The 23,058-nt window shown below is 44.9% G+C and overlaps 1 pseudogene; it reads left to right on the top strand.

The window, feature by feature from the left end:
• The first annotated feature begins 423 nt into the window (after positions 1-423).
• On the top strand, positions 424-11,905 carry LOC123994927 (annotated as a pseudogene).
• The last annotated feature ends 11,153 nt before the right edge of the window (positions 11,906-23,058 follow it).

Below are 23,058 nucleotides of genomic sequence, written 5' to 3' on the forward strand. Positions count from 1 at the left end.
GAAGCTTGCCTGGAGTGTTGTTAACACAGTGTCCAAAGAAGGGCCAGAAGTATACAGAATGGTGTCGTCTGCGTAGAGGTGGATCAGAGACTCACCAGCAGCAAGAGCGACATCATTGATGTATACAAAGAAGCGAGATATGCCTCCGGGGTCAAAATGATCTATGTCAGAAGTATGGTTCAATGCAAATATGTAATGGGTGTAAAATTTGTTTTAAATTCTCACTCATTGAAAACGAATCAATCAACACATGCTTCTCTTTGAACGACTTAATATAACATTACATTTTTATGAAATAAATGAAAAATAAACTTTTGGTTCCTCAACTGCGTTGCCCATTCCAGTCAGCAGATGGCAATGTGCGTCTTTTAGGTTCAGGCGATGCTGCCAGTGTGACGTATAATCTAGTGGACGGGACGCTGCTTCTACAACAACAGCTAGTCAGGCACCTCGGTCGCTTTCTAGCAAACATAGCTACAACATTAACGCTCTGTACACTGTTTTGGTGTATATTAGTCGATGTGTATTAAACACACTTCTGTCGTATGTACTTGTTGGCCCATTTAATTATATATTTACGTTTTTTTGTCAGCTTGCTGGTTTGCTAAATTAGATTAGAACAAGGCTAGTCGCTAATGCTAGCTAGCTAATATCTCCGACCATGAGTTCACTAAACTACTCTCCTCCTGCTAAAGAAGAGAAGATCTGCTGGGCGGAGAAAGAAGCTATCGTGAAAGAGGAGAAGGAAGAGGAGGCTGTTACAATACAAAAACAAGTAGAGGGTGAGGCTGTTACCGTGAAAGAAGAAGAAGACGCGTTCAGAGTGAAAGATGAGGAAGATGTTACAGTAAAAGAAGAGGAGAAAGAGGAGGTTGCAGTGTTTGGATTGAAAGAAGAGCAGGGAGAGATTACTGTCACATTGGAGGAAGAAGAGGAGGTTGGAGATCTGTTTAACACCAGTAAGTACCGTCTCTGCAGTTGTTGAACCAATATGCAGTAAAGGGGTTCTACACTTTAATGTTCTGTAGGAATGGCTGAAGCTACACTGGAACTGTAGAACATCAAGAGTGGACCATCAACAAAACGTTAACAATTGATCAAATGCATCCAATGACAATGCCTGAACTACTATAGTCCTCAATATCTCCTATTAGCTTATCCCAAGATATACTCTTAAAGGGGAAATCAGCAGTTGTTACATCCATTTTGGGACTAATACATTAATGACATGTACCCATTGTTTCTTGAAGAAATCACATAGAAATGCCTCATGATCTTAGTTCAACTGTCATACCCCATCAGAACCCAGATTTTGAAAATCAAAATTTTAAATATAAGCTTTTTTCTCTCACATCAATCATTTCACACAATACTTTCATATCACATCAAAATAGGTAACCAGTTGCGATGCCCCAAACGGTAAACCAAATTAGTTTCTAGTCTTTTCTCCTTCCTTCAGGCTTCTTTTTCTTCTTTGGCCTTTTTATGGCGGTTGGCAACCAACTTTAAGGTGCATTACCACCATCAACTGGACTGGAGTGTGGACCTCAGTTCATATTTCAATCACCCACGTGGGTATATACCAATACAGTTGTGAAGATGGCACAACAAAACCTCTTCCCACTCAGGAGACTGAAAAGATCTGGCATGGGTCCCCAGATCCTCAAAAGGTAATACAGCTGCACCATCGAGAGCATCCTGACCAGTTGCATCACCGCCTGGTATGGCAACTGCTCGGCATCTAACCCTAAGGCGCTACAAAGGGTAGTGCGAACGGCCCAGTACATCACTGGGGCCAAGCTTCCTGCCATCCAGGATCTATATAATAGGCGGTGTCAGAGGAAAGCCCATAAAATTGTCAGAGACTCCAGTCACCCAAGTTATAGACTATTTTCTCTGCTACAGCACGGCAAGCGGTACCTGAGCGTCAAGTCTAGGACCAAAAGCCTCCTCAACAGCTTCTATCCCCAAGCCATACGACTGCTGAACAATTCATAAAATCGACACCGAACAATTTACATGGTTTGCAATTAGAGATCATACGTTTCCTGTAGTTCTTGACCAGGTTTGCATACACTGCAGCAGGGATTTTGGCCCACTCCTCCATACAGACCTTCTCCAGATCCTTCAGGTTTCGGGGCTGTCGCTGGGCAATATGGACTTTCAGGTCCCTCCAAAGATGTTCTATTGGGTTCAGGTCTGGAGACTGGCTAGGCCACTCCAGGACCTTGAGATGCTTCTTACGTAGCCACTCCTTAGTTGCCCTGGTTGTGTGTTTCGGGTCGTTGTCATGCTGGAACACCCAGCCACGACCCATCTTCAATGCTCTTACTGAGGGAAGGAGGTCGTTGGCCAAGATCTCGCGATACATTACCCCATCCATCCTCCCCTCAATACGGTGCAGTCGTCCTGTCCCCTTTGCAGAAAAGCATCCCCAAAGAATGATGCTTCTACCTCCATGCTTCAGGGTTGGTGTTCTTGGGGTTGTACTCATCCTTCTTCTTCCTCCAAACTCTGCGGGTGGAGTTTAGACTAAAAAGCTCTATTTTTGTCTCATCAGACCACATGACCTTCTCCCATTCCTCTTCTGGATCATCCAGATGGTCATTGGCAAACTTCAGACGGGCCTGGACATGCGCTGGCTTGAGCAGGGGGACCTTGCATGCGCTGTAGGATTTTAATCCATGACGGCGTAGTGTGTTACTAATGGTTTTCTTTGAGACTGGGGTCCCAGCTCTCTTCAGGTCATTGACCAGGTCCTGCCGTGTAGTTCTGGGCTGATCCCTTACCTTCCTCATGATCATTGATGCCCCACGAGCTGAGATCTTGCATGGAGCCCCAGACAGAGGGTGATTGACCGTCATCTAGAACTTCCCTAATTTTCTAATAATTGCGCCAACAGTTGTTGCCTTCTCACCAAGCTGCTTGCCTATTGTCCTGTAGCCCATCCCAGCCTTGTGCAGGTCTACAATTTTATCCCTGATGTTCTTACACAGCTCTCTGGTCTTGGCCATTGTGGAGAGGTTGGAGTCTGTTTGATTGAGTGTGTGGACAGGAGTCTTTTATACAGGTAACGAGTTCAAACAGGTGCAGTTAATACAGGTAATGAGTGGAGAACAGGAGGGCTTCTTAAAGAAAAACTAACAGGTCTGTGAGAGCTGGAATTCTTACTGGTTGGTAGGTGATCAAATACTTATCTCATGCAATAAAATGCAAGTTAACTACTTAAAAATCATAAAATGTGATTTTCTGGATTTTTGTTTTAGATTCCGTCTCTCACAGTTGAAGTGTACCTATGATAAAAATGACAGATCTCTACATGCTTTGTAAGTAGGAAAACCTGCAAAATTGGCAGTGTATCAAATACTTGTTCTCCCCACTGTATATATATTTTTTAATGTTGCTTACACCCTTCCCCAGAGGTGTCTCATTTTTGTGATTCATTGCTGATTCCTACCTGTAGCTCACTATGAGGTGTCAAGTGATACAGGTTAAGGGCCCTGTTGGAGATTAGTGGTTGGTTGCGGAGTCGAGGGAACTAGCAGGGTTGGACACGGCTATGTTATTATCGCACACACAGTCTCTGTGGTTCAGATGAACCCCATTCCTGGGAATTAGATTTGATTCCAAATCGCCCCTGTCTGTTACCACAGAAGGGTTCCGTCTGTCCCATTCCCAGCTAGGTTACAAGGCGCTTTGTCGCCAGTACTTGTGACTGGTTGATGGGGGAAACCTCCATGCTTATTATAGAAAAATAGTTTAGGGAAAAACTATTTAGTAAACTGAAATAAAATAGCAAACCTGTTCGAAAAACAAACATTATTCTGAAACTATTATCTTTGCCAACAAATAAAAACATTGCATTCTGCAGCTAGAAAATATCCTAATAGAAATACATATCCTATAAATCACATTGGCTGCACATGGCCAAACTTTAAACATTGTATCAACTATCAACTGGGTCAGCCCAAAACTCGAGATAGCAAACTTGCAACATTGTATGAAATATTCTGGGCCCTCAGTTTCCTGCGCCAGTGAGTTCTCTATTTGTTCAAGGGATAAGAAGTAATCAGGTATTTTATGACATTTCCACTGGATCAGAGCATTACATTTTTCCGTTTTATTCTGAGTGGTTATCAAAAGGGCGAGAGCTGAAAATATTTGAGGTGAAGAAAAAATTACCTTGGGAAAGATGTACAACACCTGTTTGTCCCCGTCCCTTCCTGGTCGGTGAAGGGCGGTATTAAATTGAAGGAATAATTCCGAGCCTAACACTCATCACCTGTGGAAGGCGGGGCTTCCAGCGAGTTGCGGATTTAACAAGTATGATGTACCTAGTTTCCCTCCTTCCGGGAACAGTAGTTATAGTCATAATGTTAAGCTTGTCATATGATGAACTTCAACTTAAATATTGGATCTTGCTGTCGGACAGTGTTTTGATTTCAGATCTCTGAAATGCTCTCTAACTAAGTAACATTTAGTGGCTCCTTATGTTACGCTGGGGAAACAGTTTTCATGGGCACAGCAATTCTAAATCATTTCAGTTTGCTAAATCCAATGGTTCTGAGTCACCTTAAGTTGATTCACAACACCCAAATGGATACTGTCATTAACGCGGTCATTCAATAATTACACATAATACTTAATACTGTAGCTGTTTTGTTAGTCATATGTTCAACTATCATATGCGGATCCAGGAAATAATTTTCTGAATGCCAGTCAAATGACAAACATCACAACATGCAACAACAACCAAAGTGCTTCTTCATTCATTACTCTGGTAAAGACAGTTATGCTGTGCACCATGTTGGATCCAACATCCCTTACAAATTGATGTTATTGTCTGCTCGATTTACAGTAGGGTCTCGTTAGACAAATCAAATCAAATGTTATTTGTCACATACACATGGTTAGCAGATGTTAATGCGAGTGTAGCGAAATGCTTGTGCTTCTAGTTCCGACAATGCAGTAATAACCAGCAAGTAATCTAACTAACAATTCCAAAACTACTGTCTTATACACAGTGTAAGGGGATAAACAATATGTACATAAAGATATATGAATGAGTGATGGTACAGAGCAGCATAGGCAAGATACAGTAGATGGTGTCGAGTACAGTATATACATATGAGATGAGTATGTAAACAAAGTGGCATAGTTAAAGTGGCTAGTGATACAGCCAAGGCTTTCGACTCTGTCAATCACCATATTCTTATCGGCAGACTCTACAGCCTCGGTTTTTCGGATGACTGCCTTGCCTGGTTCACCAATTACTTTGCAGACAGAGTTCAGTGTGTCAAATCGGAGGGCATGCTGTCCGGTCCTCTGGCAGTCTCTATGGGGGTGCCACAGGGTTCAATTCTCGGGCCGACTCTTTTCTCTGTGTATATCAATGATGTTGCTCTTGCTGCGGGCGATTCTCTGATCCACCTCTACGCAGACGACACCATTCTATATACTTTCGGCCCGTCATTGGACACTGTGCTATCTAACCTCCAAACGAGCTTCAATGCCATACAGCACTCCTTCCGTGGCCTCCAACTGCTCTTAAATGCGAGTAAAACCAAATGCATGCTTTTCAACCGATCGCTGCCTGCACCCGCATGCCCGACTAGCATCACCACCCTGGATGGTTCCGACCTTGAATATGTGGACATCTATAAGTACCTAGGTGTCTGGCTAGACTGCAAACTCTCCTTCCAGACCCACATCAAACATCTCCAATCGAAAATCAAATCAAGAGTCGGCTTTCTATTCCGCAACAAAGCCTCCTTCACTCACGCTGCCAAGCTTACCCTAGTTAAACTGACTATCCTACCGATCCTCGACTTCGGCGATGTCATCTACAAAATGGCTTCCAACACTCTACTCAGCAAACTGGATGCAGTCTATCACAGTGCCATCCGTTTTGTCACTAAAGCACCTTATACCACCCACCACTGCGACTTGTATGCTCTAGTCGGCTGGCCCTCACTACATATTCGTCGCCAGACCCACTGGCTCCAGGTCATCTACAAGTCCATGCTAGGTAAAGCTCCGCCTTACCTCAGTTCACTGGTCACGATGGCAACACCCATCCGTAGCACGCGCTCCAGCAGGTGTATCTCTTTCGTTCCAGTACTCTGCTGCCTGTGACTGGAACGAATTGCAAAAATCGCTGAAGTTGGAGACTTTTATCTCCCTCACCAACTTCAAACATCAGCTATCCGAGCAGCTAACCGATCGCTGCAGCTGTACATAGTCTATAGGAAAATAGCCCACCCATTTTCACCTACCTCATTCCCATACTTTTTTTATACTGTTTTTATTTATTTATTTTTCTGCTCTTTTGCACACCAATATCTCTACCTGTACATGACCTGATCATTTATCACTCCAGTGTTAATCTGCAAAACTGTATTATTCGCCTACCTCCTCATGCCTTTTGCACACATTGTATATAGACTGCCCATTTTTTTTTTCTACTGTGTTACTGACTTGTTAATTGTTTATTCCATGTGTAACTCTGTGTTGTCTGTTCACACTGCTATGCTTTTATCTTGGCCAGGTCGCAGTTGCAAATGAGAACTTGTTCTCAACTAGCCTACCTGGTTAAATAAAGGTGAAATAAAAAAATAAATAAATAAATATAGAGTACAGTATATATGTATACATATGAGATGAATAATGTAGGGTATGTAAACATTATATTAGGTAGCATTGTTTAAAGTGGCTAGTGATATATTTTACATCAATTCCCATTATTAAAGTGACTGGAGTTGAGTCAGTGTGTTGGCAGCAGCCATTCAATGTTAGTGGTCTGATGGCCTTGAGATAGAAGCTGTTTTTCAGTCTCTCGGTCCCAGCTTTGATGCACCTGTACTGACCTCGCCTTCTGGATGATAGCGGGGTGAACAGGCAGTGGCTCGGGTGGTTGTCCTTGATGATCTTTACGGCCTTCCTGTAACATCGGGTGGTGTAGGTGTCCTGGAGGGCAGGTAGTTTGCCCCCGGTGATGCGTTGTGCAGACCTCACTACCCTCTGGAGAGCCTTACGGTTGTGGGCGGAGCAGTTGCCGTACCAGGCGGTGATACAGCCCGTCAGGATGCTCTTGATTGTGCATCTGTAGAAGTTTGAGTGCTTTTGGTGACAAGCCGAATTTCTTCAGCCTCCTGAGGTTGAAGAGGCACTGCTGCGCCTTCTTCACGATGCTGTCTGTGTGAGTGGACCAATTCAGTTTGTCTGTGATGTGTATGCCGAGGAACTTAAAACTTACTACCCTCTCCACTACTGTTCCATCGATGTGGATAGGGGGGTGTTCCCTCTGCTGTTTCCTGAAGTCCACAATCATCTCCTTAGTTTTGTTGACGTTAAGTGTGAGGTTATTTTCCTGACACCACACTCCGAGGGCCCTCACCTCCTCCCTGTAGGCCGTCTCGTCGTTGTTGGTAATCAAGCCTACCACTGTTGTGTTGTCCTCAAACTTGATGATTGAGTTGGAGATGTGCGTGGCCACGCAGTCGGGGTGAACAGGGAGTACAGGAGAGGGCTCAGACCGCACCCTTGTGTGGCCCCAGTGTTGAGGATCAGCGGAGTGGAGAGGTTGTTACCTACCCTCACCACCTGGGGGCGGCCCGTCAGTACCCAGTTGCACAGGGTGGGGTCGAGACCCAGGGTCTCGAGCTTGATGACGAGCTTGGAGGGTACTATGGTGTTGAATGCCGAGCTGTAGTCGATGAACAGCATTCTCACATAGGTATTCCTCTTGTCCAGATGGGTTAGGGCAGTGTGCAGTGTGGTTGAGATTGCATCGTCTGTGGACCTATTGGGCGGTAAGCAAATTGGAGTGGGTCTAGGGTGTCAGGTAGGGTGGAGGTGATATGGCCCTTGACTAGTCTCTCAAAGCACTTCATGATGACGGAAGTGAGTGCTACGGGGCGGTAGTCGTTTAGCTCAGTTACCTTAGCTTTCTTGGGAACAGGAACAATGGTGGCCCTCTTGAAGCATGTGGGAACAGCAGACTGGTATAGGGATTGATTGAATATGTCCGTAAACACACAGGCCAGCTGGTCTGCGCATGCTCTGAGGGCACGGCTTGGGATGCCGTCTGGGCCTGCAGCGCTGCGAGGGTTAACACGTTTAAATGTTGCAGGCAGTGTCAGTGGCACTGTATTGTCCTGAAAGCGGGCAAAAAAGTTATTTAGTCTGCCTGGGAGCAAGACATCCTGGTCCGTGACTGGGCTGGTTTTCTTCTTGTAGTCCGTGATTGACTGTAGACCCTGCCACATACTTCTTGTGTCTGACCCGTTGAATTGAGATTCTACTTTGTCTCTATACTGACGCTTAGCTTGTTTGATAGCCTTGCGGAGGGAATAGCTGCACTGTTTGTATTCGGTCATGTTACCAGTCACCTTGCCCTGATTAAAAGCAGTGGTTCGCTCTTTCAGTTTCACGAGAATGCTGCCATCAATCCACGGTTTCTGGTTTGGGAATGTTTTAATCGTTGCTATGGGAATGACATCTTCAACGCACTAATGAACTCGCACACCTAATCAGCGTATTCGTCAATGTTGTTATCTGATGCAATACGAAACATATCCCAGTCCACATGATGGAAGCAGTCTTGGAGTGTGGAATCAGCTTGGTCTGACCAGCGTTGGACAGACCTCAGCGTGGGAGCTTCTTGTTTTAGTTTCTGTCTGTAGGCAGGGATCAGCAAAATGGAGTCGTGGTTAGCTTTTCCGAAAGGAGGGCTGGGCAGGGCCTTATATGCGTCGCGGAAGTTAGAATAACAATGATCCAAGCCCTGGTTGCGCAATCGATATGCTGATACAATTTAGGGAGTCTTGTTTTCAGATTAGCCTTGTTAAAATCCCCAGCTACAATGAATGCAGCCTCAGGATGTATGGATTCCAGTTTGCAAAGAGTCAAATAAAGTTTGTTCAGAGCCATCGATGTGTCTGCTTGGGGGGGAATATATACGGCTGTGATTATAATCGAAGAGAATTCTCTTTGTAGATAATGCGGTCGACATTTGATTGTGAGGAATTCTGAATCAGGTGAACAGAAGGATTTGAGTTCCTGTATGTTTCTGTGATCACGTCTCGTTAGCCATAAGGCATACGCCCCCGCCCCTCTTCTTACCAGAAAGATGTTTGTTTCTGTCGGCGCGATACGTGGAGAAACCCGCTGGCTGCACCGCCTCCGATAGCGTCTCTCCAGTGAGCCATGTTTCCGTGAAGCAAAGAACGTTACAGTCTCTGATGTCCCTCTGGAATGCTACCCTTGCTCGGATTTCATCAACCTTGTTGTCAAGAGACTGGACATTGGCGAGAAGAATGCTAGGGAGTGGTGCACGATGTGCCCGTCTCCGGAGTCTGACCAGAAGACCGCCTCGTTTCCCTCTTTTGCGGAGTCGTTTTTTTGGGTCGCCGGCTGGGATCCATTCCGTTGTCCTGGTTGAAAGGCAGAACACAGGATCCGCTTTGTGAAAATCATATTCTTGGTCGTACTGATGAGTTGATGCTGATCTTATATTCAATAGTTCTTCTCGACTGTATGTAATGAAACCTAAGATGACCTGGGGTACTAATGTAAGAAATAACACGTACAAAAACAAAAACCTGCATAGTTTCCTAGGAACGCGCGGCGAGGCGGCCATCTCTGTCGGCGCCGGATTCTAGGTCGTCTGTCTGCACACGGAGATACTTAGCTCATAATGTGTAAAGAACTGTTCCTTGATGTCCTTTATTCAGGACATTTAGAATGACAACACATTACAGAGTAGCCTAGTGGGATTATTCACAAAATTATCTGGGTTTTTTCCATGTTTTACCTGAAATATTAAATGATCTATAGTCCGAAGTCTATCTTGTTATTATTAGGTGAAGTTATGGGTCCTACAGTAGGTCTATGTTATTGGTATAACTAGTGGTTTCTGCATTAGCATGGATGAGTTTCTACAACCAAATTGAGTCTACATTGCCCTCGTGACAATTTTAGCAAACACAGAAAGGGGCCTATATTGGAGACCAAAAGTCGTCTGGCACAGCGCTTAGGATTTCAACAACTTTAATAACTTATTTCTAGCCTACAATCATTGATGTTACTACTAATGTGAAAACAATAAAAAATATTACTTGTTGCTCACTTGACTGTCTTAAGATAATTGTAACATTCATTACAGATGTCAATTGTTGTTCAACATCATCTATCATGTTGGTATCACCTTTTACAGTGGATTTCTGCTGTTGTGGCCTTAACCATCTGTCTGACTTTAGGAGAGAGACGTGACTACCGTGGATCCTCTGGCGAGTCTCTACAACATCATGAAGCTGACGAGGCAGAGAAGGGCACCTCAGGGCACCTCAAGAAACACAAGCGGAGACCCACAGGGAAGAAATCTCACCGCTGCTCTGACTGTGGGAAAGGTTGCAAATCTTCATCAGAACTTAAAGTACACCTGCGAACACACACAGGAGAGAAATCTCACCACTGTTTTGATTGTGGGAAGAGTTACTTAAGATCAAATTCACTAAAGGTACACATGAGAATTCACACTGGAGAGAAACCTTATAGCTGTGATCAATGTGGGAAGAGTTTTACTCGCTCAAACGGCCTGATGGTACATCTGAGAGCACACACAGGAGAGAAACCTTATATCTGTATTCAATGTGGGAAGAGTTTTACTAGCTCAAGCTGCCTGATAGTACATCTGAGAGCACACACAGGAGAGAAACATTATAGCTGTAATCAATGTGAGAAGAGTTTTACTCGGTCAAGCAGCCTGGTATCACACCAGAGAAAACACACAGGAGATAAACCTTATAGCTGTAGTCAATGTTGGATGAGTTTTACTCAGTCAAGCAACCTGGTATCACACCAGAGAACACACACAGGAGAGAAACCCTATAGCTGTGATCAATGTGGGAAGAGTTTTACTCAATCAAGCAGCCTGGTATCACACCAGAGAACACACACAGGAGAGAAACCTTATAGCTGTGATCAATGTGGGAAGAGTTTTACTACATCTAGCCATCTGACTATACACCAGAGAACACACACAGGAGAGAAGCCTTATAGCTGTACTCAATGTGGGAAGAGTTTTGTTACATCTAGCCATTTGATTTTACACCAGAGAACACACACAGGAGAGAAGCCTTATAGCTGTAAGCAATGTGGGAAGAGTTGTACTCGGTCAAGCAACCTGGTATCACACCAGAGAACACACACAGGATTGAAACCTTATAGCTGTGATCAATGTGGGAAGAGTTTTACTACATCTAGCCATCTGACTATACACCAGAGAACACACACAGGAGAGAAATCTTATAGCTGTGATCAATGTGGGAAGAGATTCTATGATAAAAGAGCTCTAAATAAACATCAGAAAATACATATATAAAGGAGTTGTTTCATGATATCAATGACATTATGTCACAATGTAGAATGTTTAAACATTGTAATAGGAGTGTTTTAGTGATATCACAATGTACAACCATAAACGTTGACATTATGGGGTATTGTGTGTAGATTGATTTGGAAAACAATATTATTTAATACATTTTAGAATAAGACTGTTAACGTTAACGTAACAAAATGAGGAAAGGGGTCTGAATACTTTCTGAATGCTCTGAATATGATATTGGTTTACTGTTAGAATAAGTTGTTTGACTACAGCAATACAGTTAAAGCAACAATGCATCGACCTAGAAAATGGATGGCCAACCTTGCTGGTAGAGATCTAGCTACTGGGTGTGCAGGTTTCTGTTCTAGCCCTGCACTAACACCTGCCATTGTGCTGATTATTTGGATTAGACACTATTCAACTATTCAATCATGTCTTGTTTTGGAGTCAGATGGATGTCTAAATCCACTGCCCATTTCCACAGGTGTTCTTTATGATATGAAATAAAGTAAAGTGTATTTTTGGGTAATTGAACATTCCCTGTTTGCCTGTTTTTTATTTGGTTGTTACTCTAATTTAGTCTGATATTGCACAGATTTGCAGCTGATGTCCTTGGTCATTGGTGTGGGTATAACATCTGATGTCCTTGGTCATTGGTATGGGTATAACATCTGATGTCCTTGATCATTGGTGTGGGTAAAACATCTGATGTCCTTGGTCATTGGTGTGGGTATAACATCTGATGTCCTTGATCATTGGTGTGGGTAAAACATCTGATGTCCTTGGTCATTGGTGTGGGTATAACATCTGATGTCCTTGGTCATTGGTGTGGGTATAACATCTGATGTCCTTGGTCATTGGTGTGGGTATAACATCTGATGTCCTTGATCATTGGTGTGGGTATAACATCTGATGTCCTTGATCATTGGTGTGGGTATAACATCTGATGTCCTTGGTCATTGGTGTGGGTATAACATCTGATGTCCTTGATCATTGGTGTGGGTATAACATCTGATGTCCTTGATCATTGGTGTGGGTATAACATCTGATGTCCTTGATCATTGGTGTGGGTATAACATCTGATGTCCTTGATCATTGGTGTGGGTATAACATCTGATGTCCTTGATCATTGGTGTGGGTATAACATCTGATGTCCTTGATCATTGGTGTGGGTATAACATCTGATGTCCTTGATCATTGGTGTGGGTATAACATCTGATGTCCTTGATCATTGGTGTGGGTATAACATCTGATGTCCTTGATCATTGGTGTGGGTATAACATCTGATGTCCTTGGTCATTGGTGTGGGTATAACATCTGATGTCCTTGATCATTGGTGTGGGTATAACATCTGATGTCCTTGATCATTGGTGTGGGTATAACATCTGATGTCCTTGATCATTGGTGTGGGTAAAACATCTGATGTCCTTGGTCATTGGTGTGGGTATAACATCTGATGTCCTTGGTCATTGGTGTGGGTATAACATCTGATGTCCTTGGTCATCGGTGTGGGTATAACATCTGATGTCCTTGGTCATTGTTGTGGGTATAACATCTGATGTCCTTGGTCATTGGTGTGGGTATAACATCTGATGTCCTTGGTCATTGGTGTGGGTGGAACAGCTGATGTCCTTGATCATTGGTGTGGGTGGAACAGTCCCTGTCTGACCTGTGATGCAGCCTCTGTTCACAACAGCACTTCATACCCACGAAGCAGCAGCCATTATCCTACCAATACCATGATCTGGGTGGGGCTAGGATAACAGTAGTGTTATCGATGGCTACTAGGGCTTTCTCACTTCGTCTTTCCTTGATTATTCACATCTCCTTACCTGTATTGTGTCAAAACAGTATTGGAGGAGAAGGTACAAGGTCCCTGCCCTCTGACCTTCTTCTCCAATGGGTTTTTAGAAGGAGACGAGGAGAGTAATTGAGGAAGGATGAATTGATAAATACCCTAGCACTCACCTGTCAACTAACTCATGTACACACTCACTGAACTCCTCAACCTCAACACACTCACCCCTCTGTTACACTCACTGACCTCCTACACCTCAGCAGCCAGCAGAACTGAGTCAATCTAGTACCCATAGAATGAATGTTGTGTGTATTTCATTCTGCTCCATTTAAACATTTTTTTTTAACTTAAACTTTATTTTTACTAGGCAAATCAGTTCAGAACAAATTCTTATTTACAATGACGGCCTACCGGGGAACAGTGGGTTAACTGCCTTGTTCAGGGGCAGAGTGACAGATTTTTACCAGCTTCGGGATTCAATCCAGCAACCTTTCGGTTTCTGGCCCAACGCTCTAACCACTAGGCTACCTACATTGACTCAAATCATTATTTAATTATGCTACACTGCCTCAGATCAGTATTTAATAATGCTACACTGCCTCAGATCAGTATTTAATAATGCTACACTGCCTCATCAGTATTTAATTATGCTACACTGCCTCAGATCAGTATTTAATTATGCTACACTGCCTCAGATCAGTATTTAATAATGCTACACTGCCTCATCAGTATTTAATTATGCTACACTGCCTCAGATCAGTATTTAATTATGTTTCATTGACTCAGATCAGTATTTAATAATGCTACACTGCCTCATCAGTATTTAATTATGCTACACTGACTCATCAGTATTTAATTATGTTTCATTGACACAGATCAGTATTTAATTCTGCTATACTGCCTCAGATCAGTCGGTGTTTGCGTTATACTGTCTGGCATAGGAGGAGGTGAAAGCGGTGTGACTAGCAGACGTGAGCTCTAGTTGCCATGGATGTGATGTCATCCCACTGAGACTTGAAGTAGTGTCTCCTATATGTCATGAATGGATCTATTTTAATACTGGAAGCATCTCTGCTGCGGGAGGATCTCTGGTAATTTGCACAGATCAGCTTCATTCTGCTACACTCGCTGTCCTCCAGTGGTTGGCATGCTAGCTACAAGTGTAATTTAATTGGTGTCCTGGCCCAGTCAGCCATACAGGGATGGAACTTATACACTACATAGCTATTTTGCAGCCCATGTAAAAGTTATCCTTCACTGTGGTCACTCTCCAGGGGATTTGTCTCGTCTCCACTATCAGTGCTCTACCCTTTTGGTTACAGTGGATTTATTTATGGCATGCATGTCCAATGCAGACATGAGGGGTTAGTATTGGGCTCATAGGCGTGTCCAATGCAGACATGATGGGTTAGTATTGGGCTCATAGGCGTGTCCAATGCAGACATGATGGGTTAGTATTGGGCTCATAGGCGTGTCCAATGCAGACATGATGGGTTAGTATTGGGCTCATAGGCATGTCCAATGCAGACATGATGGGTTAGTATTGGGCTCATAGGCGTGTCCAATGCAGACATGATGGGTTAGTATTGGGCTCATAGGCGTGTCCAATGCAGACATGATGGGTTAGTATTGGGCTCATAGGCGTGTCCAATGCAGACATGATGGGTTAGTATTGGGCTCATAGGCGTGTCCAATGCAGACATGATGGGTTAGTATTGTCATGACATTGCCCTGTTGGGTGAGGTTTATGACCACCCCATAAATACCTTCCCCCCTTTTCTCTCCACTCTACAGAATGGTCTCTTGGAAAGCCCTTTTCTCCCACAGAGAAAGTATGGTAACATCAAAAGGTTGGGGAATGGAACAATAATTCCCTTTCTCAACCAGTTGAAAGTGTCCATTGGTACTTAAAGAATATGTCAGATCAGTTTTTGTCTGGGACATTATATCTGATGACAGGATGACATAAACTGTATCTTGGAAAATATAATCATTCTAGGTATCAGGTGTTATATAAATATTCATACACATAGCTCATATATTATACAGCACTAAGCTAATCCGCCTGACTCAAGTCATCTTATGTACCCCTGCTAAAACCGGAACTAGCTCACACAGCCAGCAATAAAACTACCCCCTAACACTATCCCCTCAGCTTGTTGTCTTACGACCCCAGGAAACAAAGACATTCCATCGCATGAACACATACACCCAGCCATAGTAAACTGCCCCTCTACCTCACGAACCCCTGACACAAACATAAACAGTCTTCACCTCTTTTACTGGTCGGGTGCCCAGAACAGAAGACTGCTGTGCACCAATGGGGGCTTCTACTCTGGCTAGAGCGGGTCCGCCTCCAACCCTACGGGACCATTCAGAAGACGTCACGACAAGGCTATACCTACTTTATTCTAGGTATAAAAATGAATGTAACCTTTGTATAAGTTCTCTTTTTCACCTGACCCCTCATCGGGTTATATGAACTAGATCCGTGCACGATGTAGAACAAGATATCTTTGACCAATAAACGGCCTTTTTGATACACCTGATTCCACTCTGTCCATCGTCGTTGATCTGCATTCCCTCTCCAGTATGAAACACTAACACAGGGTATCATGGAAATGTTGTGCAATTTAAATATGAAACTATTTTTGAGAAGATTAAATGTGATTTTAGCTCCTAAATTAGAGAATTTTTAAGCCATTTTATAATCACTCAATGGCCACACCCAAGTGAACAGACATTGGTTGGGGAGGGATGAAAAACGGCCTTCTCTTCCCCAGTATAAAGCCCCCATGACCCAATTCACATTAGATGAAGCAAACCGAGGTGTGAGCTATGGATGCGAATGGTTGAACAACTACTCTAACAAAATTTACATGAGACCAGATCACGTGGATTTGACGATCACCATGCTGGAATGGTGAATTTCGACTAGATCAGCCAGAATACAGCACGAGCTGATTATGGCAACTTGGTAAAAACTTTGAAAGAGGCACTGAGCTTGAAGGTAGGTCTTGAAATAGATCCACAGGTACACCTCCAATTGACTCAAATTATGTCAATTAATTGTTGGAAAAATTACTTGTATCATGCACAAAGTAGATGTCCTAATCGACTTGCCAAACCTATAGTTTGTTGTTAAGAAATTTGTGGAGTGGTTGAAAAACGAGTTTTAATGACTCCAACCTAACACACCCCATGAGACCCACTAAATCTGCCCAAGAAGAGGCAAACAAAAGAAAAACCCACACAAAACTTAGACAGGAGGTAAACCAAAAAGGTGGTTAAAATAATTTATTACAATCAATACCATTCATACTATTACAAAATCATAATTCTCATTCATTCTTAATTAATTATATTTACAAAAACATCAAACAAAAACAAACCTCAGGGGAGCATCGTCCCTTCCTGTCATACCTAACCAATACCTAACCCTTTCCCTATCTCCCCTTCCCTAATCTATCCCCTTACCAAACTCACTCTAACACTCCCAGCCCTAAACCCCCTCTCCACCTCTCCCGTGCCGCATGCTTCCCCCACTTCCTCTCCTCCCTCTTCATCCTCCCCCTCAAATCACCTTCCACCCTTCTCACTATCCCTTCCACCCCCCAATCTCTCCCTGTCTTGACTAAATTCTGCCTGGCTTCCCACAGTCCCTTTTTAAAGAGACTCATGAGAAGCCAGAGCAGAAACCTGTCCCTATCCATTCCCTTTGCTCTCCCTACGCCTCTCTCTAGCCTAGCCCATGTCAAAACAAAATCCCTCCTAACCACACCTAGCATCACCCGTGCCCTAGCCCATACTAGTCCGGCACAGGCACAGTCCCAGAAGCATGGCGCACAGTCTCCTCCCTGCCACAAGCAGATCTTGGACAGGTGGGGGATCGCACCACACTATACCGGTACAAGATGGAAAGTACCGGCAAGCACTTATGGAGGCCCAACCAATTCAGGTCCTTGAGCCTGTTGTCCAGGCCCCGCGCCTGCACTCCCGCCCAGACCACTGACGAGATGCCCGCTACAGGCGCAGGACTCCCTGCCTGCCTGACCTCTTCGTACAGGTGCCTGTGATCTAAACCTTTTCGGGCAACTTCAACCTCGGGGTGCTCACGCAGCCACTTTGCCGCATGGCCAAAGTGCCACGGCAGCTGTTCCGCCCGAGGACCCGCGTTAGACCACACCATTACGCTTCTCGCCTGGTACGAGAAGAACACCCGCAGAAGGTAACCGGACGGGTGTATCACAGGCTGAGCAAGCTCCGCTAACAAGAAAGAAACAAAAATTGAGTCCAGCTTGAGGGGGAAATGTGGTACCCCCCTACCTCCCTCCCCGATGGGACAGATCATGCGTGCCCTGGCGACCCACTCGCACCTGCCACTCCACATAAACTGAAACACAAGCCTCACTAGAGGCCTCCTCAGACAAGCCGGCAATGGGTAGATGTATGCCAAATACAAAAGAGACGGCAACACATCCACCTTTAGGACCAGGACTTTGCCCATAAAAGACAAATACCTAGCCTTCCACATTGCTAGCTTCCTCTGTACCACTGCGATACGCATGTTCCAGTTTAGCGTCGCTGAGCCGGAGGTCTCAAAATGAACTCCGAGAATCCTCAGGGCCCCTTCGCAGAGAGATCTACCGCGCCATCTTCTGAAAAACTTGACGGAAGACTTTGAATGATTCAGAACTGCTCCCGACGCTCGGGTGAAATCCCCAAAGAGTCCTTGCACAACAGCAAGGAAGTGTCGTCGGCGTACTGCGTCATCTTAACACGCAGCCCACCACTTCCAGGGATCAACAAGCCTTCCACCCCTGTGTCTGCCCTAGTGGCAGCCTCCAGAGGCTCCATGTACAGAACGAAGAGGAGAGCCGAGAGTGGGCATCCCTGCCTGACCCCAGACGAGAGGTCAAAAACGTCACCTAAATGACTATTTACACTAACTCGACACCCCGCTCCGACATATAATGTACGAATCCATCCTATAAACTTCTCCCCAAATCCTAATCTACCTAACACCCTGAATAGAAAAGATCTATTCACGTGATCAAAAGCTTTCGCCTGATCTAGCGCTGCTACCATTAAAGGCAGCCCTCTATCTTCAACCCAAGCGATGGAATCCCTGATCAACTGTAGGTTCCATCTTATAGAGCGGCCCTCTACCCCGCACGTCTGATCCTCGTGGACGACGTAGGGAAGGGCTGTGCGCAACCGGTCTGCTAAAACCTTTGCAAGAATCTTGTAATCTACGCACAGCATGGTCAAAGGCCGCCAGTTGCCAAGGTCAGTTGCTTCCCCCCTTCTTATAAAGAAGTGACAGCACACCAACAGCCATTGATCCCCCCGGGACCCCCGTCTCAAGGATGGCCTTCAAGACTTCGAGAACCACTGGTCCAAGTATACCCCAAAACTTGAGGTAAAACTCAGCCGGCAGCCCATCCATCCCAGGCACCTTCCCTTTTCCCATCCTCCTAAGAGCGCTCTCAACCTCTTCTAGTGAGATCTGGGCCTCCATCACGTCTCTAATGTCCTCTGGCAGCCGCCGGGACAAGTGTTCTAAAAACACCCCCCCTGGAGTTGCGCCATGTAGGACCGACCATTGCCAGAGTAGTGTGCAGGCCACCATCAACCAGACCATGGCAAGCCATTAGCCCAGTGATGGCGCCTGCACTGCTATCACCACCTACCCCTAAATCTATATTAAAATTCCCTCCTATCACCAAGTGCCTGTTTGTAACACACAGGGTAGCCAGACAGTCCACCATCTCCCTCCTGTCTGCCGCCACCTGTGGCCCATACACCCCAATTAACCTATATCTAGCTTCTCTATACTTGACATCTATCCCCAATACTCTACCCTGCATTATAACAAAAGTGCTCTCTACCTTAACCTCTCTGTTCCCACACATAATCCCTACTCCTGTTGAGTGCACCCCTCCTATGCCCCAAAAAGATTCCCCCTTATCCCACTCCCTCCTAAATATACACACATCCCCACCATCCCTCAGGTGAACCTCCTGTAAGAAACAGAAATCAAACCCCACACCATCTAAATAACAAAAAACCGCCCTCCTTTTAACATTATCCCTTAACCCCCTAACATTTAGACTAAAAAAAGAAACAGAACTATTCATTTAATTGTTTTCAACAAATAAACCCCAAAAACCAAAGAAAAAACCAGGAGACTCACCCGATGCTCCCCTGGTCCATCTCCACCGGCGGGGACGTCCTCTCCACTCCTGACGCCCCCCGTCCTCCATCCCAACCCATGACCCAGGCAGTGTGTTGGGTCCTCCCTCCCCACCCACCATCCCCCCATCCCTGCTTGCCTCGGGGCTGCATGTAGGGGACCCCATCTCCTCAAACAGGAGTTGGGATCCCTCTAGCAAACAGCCCACCGACCCCTCACTGGAGTCATCCACTAAAATGCAAGGGGCTGAGGCAAACCGGGAGGACAAATTACCCTCCCTCCCCCCGCCACTCTCTTAGCCCCCCTCCCCCTCCACACTCCCTCCCTCTCACTTCCTGCAAAGCTCCCCCTCTTCATCCCTTTCTTCTTTGGTGAAGGAGGTAGCGGGGAGACAACGTCCCATCCCCGCTAACTCCTCCACCAAAACCCTCATTTCAACCTCGAGGAAGCATGGCAGGCTGTCCCCCACTCCTTCCCCCATCTCCCCCCTCCCGTCCCACCTCCACTCCTCCCTCCTTCTCCGTCACTGTCCCCGTTCCCTCTTCCACTCCTTCTCATACCACTGTCCCCTTCTCCCTCTTCTCTGCTCCTCCACGTTCTTCCACCTTCGTTTTAATCTCTCCTTCTTTTTCCTTCTTTCCATCTTCTCTCCTCTTTCTTTTCGCCTCTTCCTTCTTCCCTTCTTCGTCCTTCTCCGTCCTTTCCCCTGTGCCATCCGTACAATCCGCATGCGTCCTCTCTTTCTCCCCCATCCCCTGCCCCCCCAGCTGCAGACGCGTATGACCTGTGACGAGCCTTGGGCTCGTCACATTCCTTGGCCTCGTGCTCTTCTGACCCACAAAATCGACACCTCTTGGCACTGCACGAGGCCAGGATATGGCCATAGGCCATACAACGCCTGCAGAACGGGGGCTGACGTGCATAGTATAGTGTTCCCCTGTCAGCCCCCAGGGAGAACATCGCCGGAGGATGGAGATAGCCATCCACACTCTTCGGGGACTCCCTGAGTAATGCCTGGAAACCTCTCTTTCCGTTCCAGAAACCCAGGGAGTCCCTGAGGTACCTCGCTGAGGAGACATTGTCCATGTACCTCCCCAGAAAGGCCCTCACCTCTTCATCTTTCACATGCGGATTGTACATGGTTACGGTGACCACCCTGAAGTTGTTCTTCGCCAGGCTGGTCACCGCATAATGTCACAGGGGTCCCGTTTTCTCCGCTTCCTTTGCCATCTTCATTACTTCGTCATGTTTTTCTTCTTTGTGAAACGTCACATCGAAAGCCTTCTCAATCGGGTTCCCTTGAAGGCAGAGCACTTCCTTCACCTCTATCCTGAGGCATCCCATCAAAATGGTCCTTCCAAATGTCTCTCTACTCCATGGCTCCATCTCCTTTTCAGTCCAGGCAAATCGTAAGGTATTTGCCATACCAATCCCCGGAAACGATCTTGTTTGCTTGTATTGATTCATTTAAAAAAATAAGCTCTCTTCAGAAAGAAGCTTCAACCTGAAATGAAAAACATCTTTAATAGGAAAAGGTGGAGCAACTAAAGGTGTTGACTCTCCACATCTATCAAGACAAGTGGAGCACTGGGCCAGACACTCTTAAATAGAACCTGGACCAGCTCAGGTGAAACACCTTCCCACTAACGAGATGGACAAGCCAGCACAGGTGTAACATATACTAACTAACAAGGTGACACCAATCAGTGCGTGCTACGTGCTAAAGTCCAACCTCAAAACATAATGGAAAAACCAAATCCTTCCACCTTAAGACAACACATATATACTATATATTTGTTGGACAAGTTTGTTTACCACCAACAGGTATATTGAACGTCAGGCCTGGTCTTCTTTTCAATTACATTTTGCTAGGTGGGATAGCCCCAATGTCAAAACATTTTTAAAGTCTCCAAATCAATAACCAATATGCAGAAACAGTTTGTGATATATAGAAAACCTAAATATAAAATGTGCTATCTACACAAACATCTGCCACAATGATTATAGAAGGTGTATTTCCTACTGATTAATAAACAGTGAGCTCTTGTCATTGAAGTGCCTTCCTAAATCTTCACCTGCCTCTTTAATAGTAACTTGTGTTGTGGAATAATCAGAATTGGTTGGTAACATAGGTAAGATGTTTTATTTTCATGATATGCTTATGAGTTGGCGACGAGGAGGGGATGTGAATCTTCACTCGGTGACCGTTCCTACGATCTAGGTAAATAAATTGTGCACGAGGGATCCCCTAAACTTGGGATCTCAGGGAGAACCACACTTCGGGAACGAAGCAGATGGACCAACCTTTGATCTAAGAGGAAGCGAGCCGAGTGGATACCACATCTCAAACTGAGTTTTTTTTAAAGAAAAAGGTGAGCGAACCACACACAGATTTGAAGTAAAGTTTTAAAATTATGCCTGTTACGTATACTCTGAGCGTGAATTCGTTTGTAAGGAAGGCACCTTGGCGGCGTAAGCAGGGCCGAGTCAGAGGAGAGTAATCTGGGGGTTTTGTGGACTCAAAAGATACTCTGCACTGTCCGGTTGTCAGTGACCAAGAGCCCTCCTGGCACTGAATTTATCACAGTGGGGATTTGGTGAGGTTGTCTGTCGGGGTGAGGGGCCAGGGGGACTGTGTTCTAGGTGAAACACGGCACTTGGTGAAGCCCTATTGGAAGAAGGACCTCATTCTGTGTATTTGTGTGATTTGTCTAAGTGACCCTCAGATGTGGTGAATTCCAATTATTTTAAATGTGCTAGCCAGGTATGCCCTGGGTTACTCTGTGTGAGTATTTTGTTATGGGATCACTAGGTAATAGTTGTCGGACCGTTCTGTGTGAGCGGGGTAGGGTTGACTCTGTGTGGGCAAACCTTTTTTCTGATGTTCTGTGTGGACGTCTGACCAGTTCTATGTGAACATCTGACCAATCCTGTGTGGATGATCCTGAAAGTTCTGTGTGAGTACCTAAGATTTCTTAAGTTTTATATGGATTCTGTGAATTCTTTGAAATTATGATGAATTGTATGTGTGTATAATCAATTACTAGAGATTTGATAAAGTAATGCTGAGAATGATTAGATACAATTTAAACCACCCATTCGTATACGTACGTAGGTTTTGAGTTGATATCTTAAATGGATAATTTGATAAAGATGACTATGCACTATTAAAATAATCTACAAAATCTGGGAAATTGAGCTCTAGAAACTGATTAGAGTGTGTCCACTTTTGGTTATCTTACCCTAACGATGTAACTATAGAACGCATATTGGATTATCTCCATCTGGGTGAAACATTTTAACATTGAAAGACGTTGCGTAAGTAAATGATAGACACTGAACTGATCTGAGAGTCACAGGGTTATGATAAAGCTCATATAATTAAAGATGGACTTTGATAACTAACTCTGACTTGTGTTGTGGTTTGCGCTCATGATTTGGTAAATAGAGGAAATTTCCACGACAATTGCCTTCCAGTTCCACCATAGATCTAAAAGCGTGAAGCTAGGAAGAGAAGGAATCAGGAAATAGGCTCTTTCTTTCTTTTAATGTTCCCTCTGTCGCTCTGACTCCTGCTGACCCCTGGTTCAGGACACAAAGCAGAGAGGGACTGAAAGGGAAGGAGAGGCAGGGCACGTGACAGTGGCCTATGAATACTGAGGTCTTGTGGAGTGGTCA

Source organism: Oncorhynchus gorbuscha, linkage group LG14 (assembly GCF_021184085.1).
Source record: "Oncorhynchus gorbuscha isolate QuinsamMale2020 ecotype Even-year linkage group LG14, OgorEven_v1.0, whole genome shotgun sequence".
NCBI classification, from domain to species: domain Eukaryota; kingdom Metazoa; phylum Chordata; class Actinopteri; order Salmoniformes; family Salmonidae; genus Oncorhynchus; species Oncorhynchus gorbuscha.